Genomic DNA, 10330 nt, shown 5'->3' on the forward strand with positions numbered 1-10330 from the left:
ATGAGGAGCTCAAACAACTCTATAAGAAAAAAACCAATAATCCAACTAAAAAGTGGGTGACAGACATTTTTCAAATATCATATGAGTGATTGACTGAGCCCAGCAGGCTGAGACTGCAGTAGCTATGATTGAGCTAGTGCACTCCAGCCTGGTTGACAGAGTGAGATGCTTACAAAAAAAGTCATACAAATGTAGATCGGAAATGTGAAAAAATGCTCAACATCTCTAATTATCAGAGAAATGCAAATTAATGCCATCATGAGATATCATTTCACCCAGGCTGTGGAGAAAGGGGAATCTTCAAAACGATTGGTGGGAATGTAGGTTAGTACAGTCAGTATGGCAATATGGATAATAGCAAAGAGTTTCTTCAAAAAAACTAAAAATAGAACTTCAATATGACACAGCAATCCAATTGCTGGCTATATATTCAAAAAAATCAGAAAAATGTCTGAACCCAATGATTACTGCTGTATTAATCACAATAACCAAGATGTGGTCTCAACATATAAGTCCATCAGTGGATGAATGGATAAAGAAAATGTGGTCTATATACAAAATGGGGTATTGTTCAGTCTTAGAAGCTGAGTTCCTGCCATTTGAAGCAGCATGGATAGAAGTGGAGGCCATTAAGTTAAGTGGAGTGTGTCAAGAATTGAAAGAGAACCACTTCAGCTCTCATTCACTTGAGAGAGAAAAAGAGTGGATCACGCAAAGAGAGAAAGTAGATAGGTAGTTACAAGAGGACGGGAAGGGAGGGATGTTGAAGATGAAGGGGAAAAATGATATCAATAAGTTTATAATCATGGAATTATATCCTTTAAATGTTAAGATGGTAAATTATATATGTTTATATTCACTCAATAAAATAAACAGAAAAACAGAAAAATGAGAGAATCAGAGTTGCTCATGATAAAATCTCCCTGAGAGGATATCAGGAGGAGTTTCTGGGAAATAAATAAGGGCGAGGGGCTGATGCAACCTCTGATCTCCCCACACTGAGCCCTGTCTCCTATCCTTCTGTGTCAGTCCTGACCCCTTTCTGCATCTACCTGGGTGCATAGACCCCCCCAAAGTGGCTCTCCATGCAAGACGTGAAGGAGGGCTTTATGGGGGCTCTGTCTACCATCCCACACCCTGAGACCTCCTCTCATTCTCTTTCTTTTATTCTCTCTGTATTTAACTTTGCTTCTTTTCTCTATCATCAGAAGCATGTTCCTCAGATATGGCATTAGGATTTAATCTGAGAAAACAAAAAACATTGGACATGTACCTTGTTTTCTTTCTGTGACAGAAAGATACAGTGGCTCACTTGCATATGAGCATTTATGATGAGGGCCATTCAAAGAGCCATAGCATCTATAGGTGCCTCCATGGGTTGCAGGTCCCAGAGGGAAGTAAACCTGGAAAGTTTCTCTGTGGCTCCACACTGCAATGAGACTGCACTCATGGCACTTGACCTGCCTGGATAGATGGGACATGTCCAAGGAGAACTTGGAACTGCAGGACAGGGTCACTTTATTGCCTGACTTCACCACAAAGCTTGGCTGGACTGAGAGAGGAGGTTTCTTGTATCGTCCTGGAAGAAAAAGAGGCAGTTTAATTAGAGAGGCTCTTCCTTATCACACGTCCTTTATGCATGACTTGAGAATGGGATCTTCCTGCTCCTGCTGTAATCATCTAATGAGTCCCCTTTTTCTTTCATACACATATTTATTTTTCTCTGTCTGCCTTCCGTGTTATGCTTTCTGTCTCTACGTCTGTGACCCCACTACTCCATCCTTATGTTTGTTTTCCCTTTTTGTATTTTTTAACTATATCTGCCTATGGTCTATCTTTCATTCTCAGTCTCTATTTCTTATCCTTCTCTCCATGCCTTTCTTTGTGCGTGTTTGGGTATGTGTTTATGTTTCTGATTTTTGACATCCTTGCTTTCTTTTGTATTGGGTATTTCTGTGGGCTTTGTTCTCAGTAATCCTATAACACCTCGGGGTACTTTGGAACTTGAACCTCAGAACCAAGTCTGAAGAGCTGGAGAACTCACAGCATGTAGCAGCTTGTGTTCTTGTTCATCTGAGATCAGGACATGCTGGGAGGAAATTTTGAGCAGCGAAGAAAGTGTCTCAATAGATGTATTGTGTCAAAGGACTACTTTGAAGATAACTAAAGTTTAACCATGCAATAAAAAATACACACTTTGTGTTATTTTAATAATATCATTAAAAATAAAAATAATATTAAAGATATAAAATAGGGTGATTCTAAACTGTTGTCTTGACAGAACATTTTGAATACAGATGTTTAGAAATATTTATATTGCTTTATAATTCTGTTGCTAAAATTTATGTATGCCACTGATAAACTTGCTCTCACCACTGCATTCCTTTTTATAAAGTAGAAAGCTATCTAGCTAAACTATTTTAAATATTTAAAACAAATTTAACAAATTTGACATTTGTTTAAAATTATCAACTTTTTATTAGTTCATAAGAATTAGTAGTAACCATCAGAGAAGGTAGAAATTTACTCTTAATTTTGGAAAGAGCCACATAATTGGTGAGTGGGATTAAAATTTGACAGTCACCTTTTTAAAAATGTAAATACCATGTGTCTAAAAAGAAGATGATTGATTTTTTTATAGCTGTAACCTCAGGACGTAGAACCAGTCTTGAATCTTAGCAGATACTCAATAAACATTTGTGAATGACTATCACTAGGCTGGCCAAATGAAATACCTGACACCGAATTAAAGTTGAACTTCAGATAAACACTAAGTTGCTGTTTCCATTAGTGTATGCCCTATGCATGCAACTATAAATATAACTGCAGGTATATATATAAATATAGATATAAGACATATATATATTTTTAAATGTCAGATTGTTTTTCTGAAATTGAAATCTTATTTTGTGTCTTATTCTTATATGCTAAATCTGGCAATGCTATCATATAATTTTTTGAAATTGTATGGTTTGTTTAAAATAACATTGTAATTGTTTTGAGCCTTGGCTTCAAACTGGTGCTATATTAACATGACTGAACAGCCTTAAAATAAAACGTCAAGTTTCAAAAAAAAAAAAAATACACATTTTGTATAAATAAATTCCATTTTCTTGGATCTCCTCCCTTGTATAGGAGCCTAAGCAACTCAAGAAGAAAAAATAATCCAATTAAAAAATTGGTGACAGCCGTTTTTCAAAAGAGTCTTACAAGCAATTGACTGAGCCCAGCCCATCAAGGCTGCAGTCACTATGAATGTGCCACTGTACTTCAGCCTGTTTTTCAGAGTGAGACAACAACTCAGTAAACAAACAAATAAAGTCATACAAATGTCAAACAGGAATATGAACAAAATGCTGAACATCACTATCAGAGATATTCAAATGAATATCAGCATGAGGTATCATCTCACTCCAATTGAAATGACGTGTATCAGAAAGGCAGGTTGTGGAGAATGGGAAATCCTCATACACGGCTGGTGGGAATGTAGGTTAGTACAACCAATACGCACAATAGTATACAGTCTCTTCAAAAGACAACAACAACAAAATACACCTACCTATATGATACTGCAGTCTGATTACTGGTTAAATATTCATAAAAAAGAAATTAATATGTCAGACAGAGACCTGCAGCACTCTTGCAATAGCCAAGATGTGGACTCAATCTATACATCCATCAATGATGAACTGATAAAAAACTGTGGTACATATGCACAATGGAATGTTGTTTAACCATGAGAAATGAATTTCTCTCATTTGAAGCAACATGGATGGAACTGGAGGCCATTATGTTAAGAGAAATATACCAACAACAGAAAGATAACAATTTCAGTTCTCATCATATGAGATCAGAAAAGAGTGGATCCCATGAAGATAGAAAGTAGATGGGTGTTACCAGAGGCTGAGAAGGGGAGGCATGGTGGAGATGAAGAGGAAAAAGAATATAAATTACGATATTACCACTGCATTGTACCCTAAAATGATAAAATGGTAAATTTCATGTGTTTATTTTTACTCAACAAAAGAAATGTAAATAAAGAAAAAAAGAGTGAATTGGAGTTGCCTGTGATGGAATCGCACTAAGGGTGAGAGATCAGGAGGGGCTTCTGGGAAATAAACAGAATAAAGGTGAGGGGCTGATGAAAGCTCTGATCTCCCCACACTGAGCCTAGTTTCCCATTTTCTAAGTCAGTCCTGACCCCTTGCTGCATCTGACTGGGTACAAAGACCCACCAAAGTGGCTCTTCAAGCAAGATGTGAAGGAAGACTTTCCTTCCTTCCTATACCCTGATGCTTCCTCTCATACTCTTCTTTTATTCTCTCTGTATTTTTCTCTGCTTATTTTCTCCATAATCAGAAACAGGTTCGTCAGATATGGTTTCAAGATTTAATCTGAGACAAAAACAAACAAACAAAAAACACGTGTGATATGTATGATATTTTCATACCTGTGACAGAAAGGTGCAGGGGGTCACTTGCATTTGACCACTCATGATGAGAGTCATTCAAAGAGCCATAGCATCTATAGGTGCCCCCATGGGTTGTAGAGGCCAGAAGGAAATCAGCCTGGAAAGTTCCACTGTGACTCCGCACTGCGTCCATGGTACTTCTCCTCCCTGGAAAGATGGTACATATGAATGGAGAACTCGGAACTGCAAGACAGGGTCACATTCTCTTCTGACTTCACAACGAAGACTGGCTGGATTGAGAGAGAAGATTTATTGTATGATCCTGGAAAAAAAATATGAAGTTTAGTTAGAGAGTCTCTTCCTTATCATACCATCCTTTACACTTGATTTGAGACTTAGATCTCCCTGCTCTAATCATGTAATGTGTTTGCTTTCTGTCTCACATGTTTATTTTTCTCCTTCTACTTTCTGTCTTTCTCTGTTTCTATAGGTGTCTGATCACACTTCTCCTTCCTTATATTTGTTTTCCCTTTTTGTATTTTTTAAATTACATCTTCCTCTCATATATCTTTCATCCTGAGTATCTGGTTTTCTTTCTTATCCCTAACTCACTTACTCCCTCCCACCAACTCTCTCTCTCTCTCTGTCTGTCTCTTGTAAGTTTCTGAATTGTGATATCCTTTCTGTTCTGATTGGGTATCTCTGTGGGCTTTGTTCTCAGTAATCCTATAACATCTTGGGTTACTTTGGAACTTGAGTCCCAGTATCAAGTCTGAATTCTCGGCAAACTCACAGCACACAGAATCTTGTAATCTTGTTCACACTAGACTGTGATATCCTGGGAGCAATGGTGGATCAACTATATGGAAGGAGAAGGTATCAGAATAAGCACGGTGTCTGGATGTGTCACATGGTATCCAACTAGAGAACCCATCTTTGGTTCTCCTGGTAGAGAAGAGTGTGAAGATAAAACAAAAATCTACCTTGTAATCTTCAAGTCTCTGAAGAAGGTCAGGAGAGAGGGCACTCTCTTTCCTGTACATGTGTATTTGTCTGTATGTCTCCCTTTGCTCTTCATCTCATTTCTAGCTCCCTGTATTTGTTCTTTATGTTATGACAAATGGTCTGTACTTGTGTCTCCTCTTTCTATGCCTCTTTTGGAATAGCCCTTACCAAATATGTCTCTCTTTGTAAGAACACAATGCTTATTTTTTTCTCAAACACCAAGGACCTGCATGTCCTAAACATTCAATGTGTATCCCAAAGAGGATGAGGGATTCTGTCACCTGAGATCATGGTGTCCAAAGAGTCACTGGAAGTTGACCATTCATAGACGTGTCTGACAAAAACATAGCATTTGTAGATCCCTGCATATACCGGCTTCATAAGACCCAGGGAGAAGTTGTCCTGGGATACATTTTGGAGTTCCTAAACAACTTTCCTCAGTTAGACTCTTTTTGTGCAAACTGAAGATCTGAAACACTATTTTTTATTAACATTGCAAGGCGACTCTCCTGAAATCACCAGAGGGCCTAGGTGGGGAAGGTTTTCTGTAGACTTAAGAACAGAGGGTATGAGTTTGGAAATTGTCATGTGTGGGACCTGGAACGAGAGGATCTCTACCTTGTGTCTCTTCTCTTCTTCTCCGTGTCTTCATGTTCCTTTATGTGACTATGATCCCCTCAGAGTAGTGCCCCTGTGTCTCTTCCCCCTCCATTTCCTCTATTTTTCTGTCTGAGATCCCCCTCATCACCTTGGCTGTTGTATCTGTTTCTCATCAATCTCTTTCCTGCTTTCTATGGTGGATTGAAGAAGAACAAAAACAGGTTGCCTCTCCAGGCTCTTAACCTCATCCATGTGCTTTTGGACAAATAGAAATCCCTGGAAGGAGTCAAGAATTCTTAAGTTGGGTAGGCACTATAGTACTTCCCAGTGATCATCTAACTTGTTCCTGGTGAGAACCAGGTCATCTTCTGCCATGCTGGTATCTTCTACATGGTCCCAGATTTTGTAGGGTGGTCCTAAGTCTGACTCCAGAAGTATCCATTTCTCCCTCCAGACTTGTGGAGACATCAGCATCCTGTCCCTACTAATCTTGAGGTGAACTTTCATTTTTTAATTTGGATTCTTAATTTGTGTTTGACATGGGTATCTGCTTTTGGTTTCCAGTTGCTGCTGTAACAAATTGTCAAAAATATGTGGCAGGAATGAACACAACACCTTCCAGTTGTGGAAGTCAGAAATCTGAAATAGTGTCAGTGATATAAAAACAGTTTTCTGAAGGGCTGCCCTCTTTCTGGAGACTCTATGGAGATAATCTGTTTCATTGACTGTTGTCATTACTAGAAGTTGCTGGTATTTCTTGCCTTCAGCTCCTTCCTCCACCTTCAAAGGCTACAATGTCTGGTGTAGTCACTCTCCTGCTGCATTGCTCAGAGCCTCACTCTCCTGCTTCTGCTTTCTGTCATGTGGACTCTTGTGATTACCTGGACCCATATGAACTGTCCAGACAGTCTACTTGCCTCAAGTTCAATGAATGAATAATGGGAATTTCATCTCTAACATGAATTGTCCTTGGAATATAGCATTACATATTCATAGATTCAGAATATTTTGATGTACAAAAACTTGAAGACAATTTTTCTTTCCCCCACAGTTCCCAGTTCCTTATGTTGGATTTTATTGGTCTAAAATACTTAAGCAATCATTGCTTAGATTTGATCTTGACAGACACTACCACAAAGGACTTGGAATTCAGTACATTTGGACAATGAAAAGCTACCCTGCACAATAGTCCTCTCAGCTGTGACCACAATCTCAATGGGGTGGCTATATTCAGACCACACCGAAGGGGAATGAAGGTTATAAACATGACATTTGTAGGTACCTACATGTGCTTTGGTCATGGGACCCATGATAAATTTGTTCTGGAATTTATGAGGTTCTCCCTTGGTTTGTCTGGTGAGAATCTGCCAAACTCAAGATCAGAGTGACGCTGAAGAATCACTTACCCTCCCTGAAAACCATAGTGCTGGGCCAGGCAGATAGAGAGGGCTTGTTCTGACTACCTGGAGGAAAAGGAAACAAAGACTTAGAGAGGAAGATGTGGAGCCACCCTCACTCCTTGTGCTGAGGTTCCTCCTTTCCATGCTTCTAAGGCTCTTTTCTACACCTGGTGCCCAGAGCTGTGAACAAAACCCACCACTGCAAAGACATGGCATGTCTTCTTACAACAAATATGCCAGCTGAGAACTTGGAGCAAGTGCTGAATAAGAGAAACTTGCTTTGCTTTAATAATGCAAAATTAGTTAAATTAAACAACAAAAGGTACACCCAGAATAGGGGGCAAAATGTATATGAATTAAACGACATATGTGAATGCATGGAAAACAACAGCCACCAGTCAGAATATTCTGAAAGTTCAGAATTTCATGGCATATCTCTCCCTCATCTCTTCTGGTAGAAAGACAACAGTCACACTGCAGCTCCCATTGTGATGAAAATGCTAAAAAGCATGAGTTGCTATCCTGTTCTGGAGGGTTCTGCTGGTGACACCACTTCCTCCCCAGACAACCCTGCTCTGAGCATGAAAGTCTTAATCATGTCCCTTTAAGCATGACCAAGGCAATGGATAGGGACTGGGAACATCTCTAAGACTGAATTGGGTGCCATGTTTCCCAGGGACCCTGTTTTAGTCACAAGATACTCATAAACAGGGCTTCCCATGGTCAACACATCAACTCACCTGCTGTGCTGCCTGCTGTTCTGTTTCAGAGAAATCCAATTTTTTTGGAGTGAATGGCAGCCCAAGATTTTGGGAAGGACCTACCCACTTGTGTCCCAATGCTCTTAACCAAGAATGCTGGTAAGAAAAATCCTGATGGACAATCTCCTTATGAAGCTGGCCTCCCTGCCCCGTCCATCCAGACACATTTTTGGCTGAAGATAGTCTTGGCTCTCAACTTTCTCCCCCAACCCCAGGTCTGCAGGGATCTGGAGGTGCCCAGATCCCAGGATATATCTCCACCATAGAATTCCCTCCCCCTATTCCCTTCCCGGACTCACGGAGACACACCAGGCTGATGAACGTGAGCAACATGGTGCTGTTTCTGCTGTAAGGAGGTCGTGGCCAGCAAAATTAACCTGCACACAGGATGTCATGAGAAGGCCCTGCTCATACAGCTTACCTGTTGACCACAATACAAGAAGTGGTCCAAGTGGGTGTCCAGTCAGTGGAGAAATATGGCTTTGCGGAATTTGCTGCAATTAAAGCTGTTGTTTCACATCATTTACTGAGGCAGAACTCAAATACAACTCAGATCCAACCCTCACAAAAAAATGATTTAAATCTGCAGTCAGATGAACGACTCTTCATGTATTTTGTTGTTTTTACCTGAGATTTAAACTTTTCTTTTTGATTAATATACAAGATATCTGAGGCATTACCAATATATGGGATCAGTTATTAAAAATAAATCATTGCAAGTTTGTGTATGGCATTTCTAGCATTAAGTCAGAATCAGTTAAAATTATTTGAATTCCCAGTAAAAGGATGATGCAGTTAGTTAAACTCTTAGAATTCTACTTTATTAGCAAAAAACACTTGTAAACCCTGGAACTTGTAGTGTTATCTAGAATTTGTCTTGTGACTCAACAAGTCAAGCTCATGGTTCTCCTCTCTCTCATTTAAAATTAACATAAATATCCAGGAACTCAATACTATAGGACATCAACTTTCAACAATCATTTATAAATGTTAGAAAGAAAATTCCAGATTAAAACATAATCATACATATATGATTAATTATGCATAATATATACAAGAGATTACATGCAATGATGATTATAAAGGCCCGACCATAAAAGGGAATACCCAGAAACATTACAAAAGTCCATAGTAAGAATGGAAACTTGCATAGTTATGCAAGGACTGTTATACTGAAATCTACAAGAATTAAATGAGCTGTAAAATTCAATATGTGAGCTCTTAAGAAAAGAAACAAACTGAAAACATCCTTCAACTTGCATACCAGAATAGTGCAGTAACCAAGCAGACAAATTCACCATTATATTCTACCATCAGTTTTCCTTACTTGACCCCTATCTTTCTGAAATTTCTGGACACTTTGTCATAGTGTAGTGTGAATTTTTAAAACTCATAATTTTTTGGTAAGTAATGGCATCTGGCTATGTTGGCAAGGCTGGTTCAGAACCCCTAGACTCAAACTGTCTACCTGCCTCAATGCCCCAATTTCTGGAACTCTAGGTGCTAGTCACCACACAGATCATATTCTGTAATACATTTTACATGTGTATGCATGTGTGTCTGTTTATACACACTGTTAAGAACTAATATATATATAATGTAACTAATATATATCTATATGTAAAATCTGCTTCAAAATAAAAAGGTGAACTTTGCTTCCTGTTTTCTTTTTGTCACAATTTTATTTCTATAACACATACATATTGAGTTGTATGTGCTATTTCATTCTTGTGGATTTTAGTGTAATAGTCCTTTCATAACTAATACACTTATCCATTATTATTACAAGCCTTTGAGTTGTCTCTGAGTTTTGTCTTTTATGATCAAGGTTTATAATCATTATTGTATGCAATATCTTGTGCATAATATGCAGAATTATATATATAGTGAGAGACATGAAATTATAAATTTTTGGTTGCAAATCGATGTTGAGCTTTCAAAGAGAGTCCCCAAATATAATCACCTTGGTAAAATATGGCCAGCACAATATTAATCAATTTTATAGTTTCTTGTAAGAAACAAACATTTGGTTTCACTGATATTTCTCTACTATTTATCAGGTATGTATGCAGGCATGCATTTTTGTATTTTTCTTTTTTTTTTTTGAGTTGGAGTCTCACTCTGTCACCCAGACTGGAGTGCAATGGCCGCTC

At 38.5% G+C, this 10330-nt stretch overlaps 1 pseudogene; it reads right to left on the reverse strand.

The window, feature by feature from the left end:
* Positions 1-1273: 1273 nt before the first annotated feature.
* On the reverse strand, positions 1274-6490 carry LOC103253402 (annotated as a pseudogene).
* Positions 6491-10330: the final 3840 nt, after the last annotated feature.

The sequence above is a fragment of the Carlito syrichta genome, unplaced genomic scaffold (assembly GCF_000164805.1).
Source record: "Carlito syrichta isolate Samal-C Ts95f unplaced genomic scaffold, Tarsius_syrichta-2.0.1 Scaffold227820, whole genome shotgun sequence".
Lineage (NCBI taxonomy): Eukaryota > Metazoa > Chordata > Mammalia > Primates > Tarsiidae > Carlito > Carlito syrichta.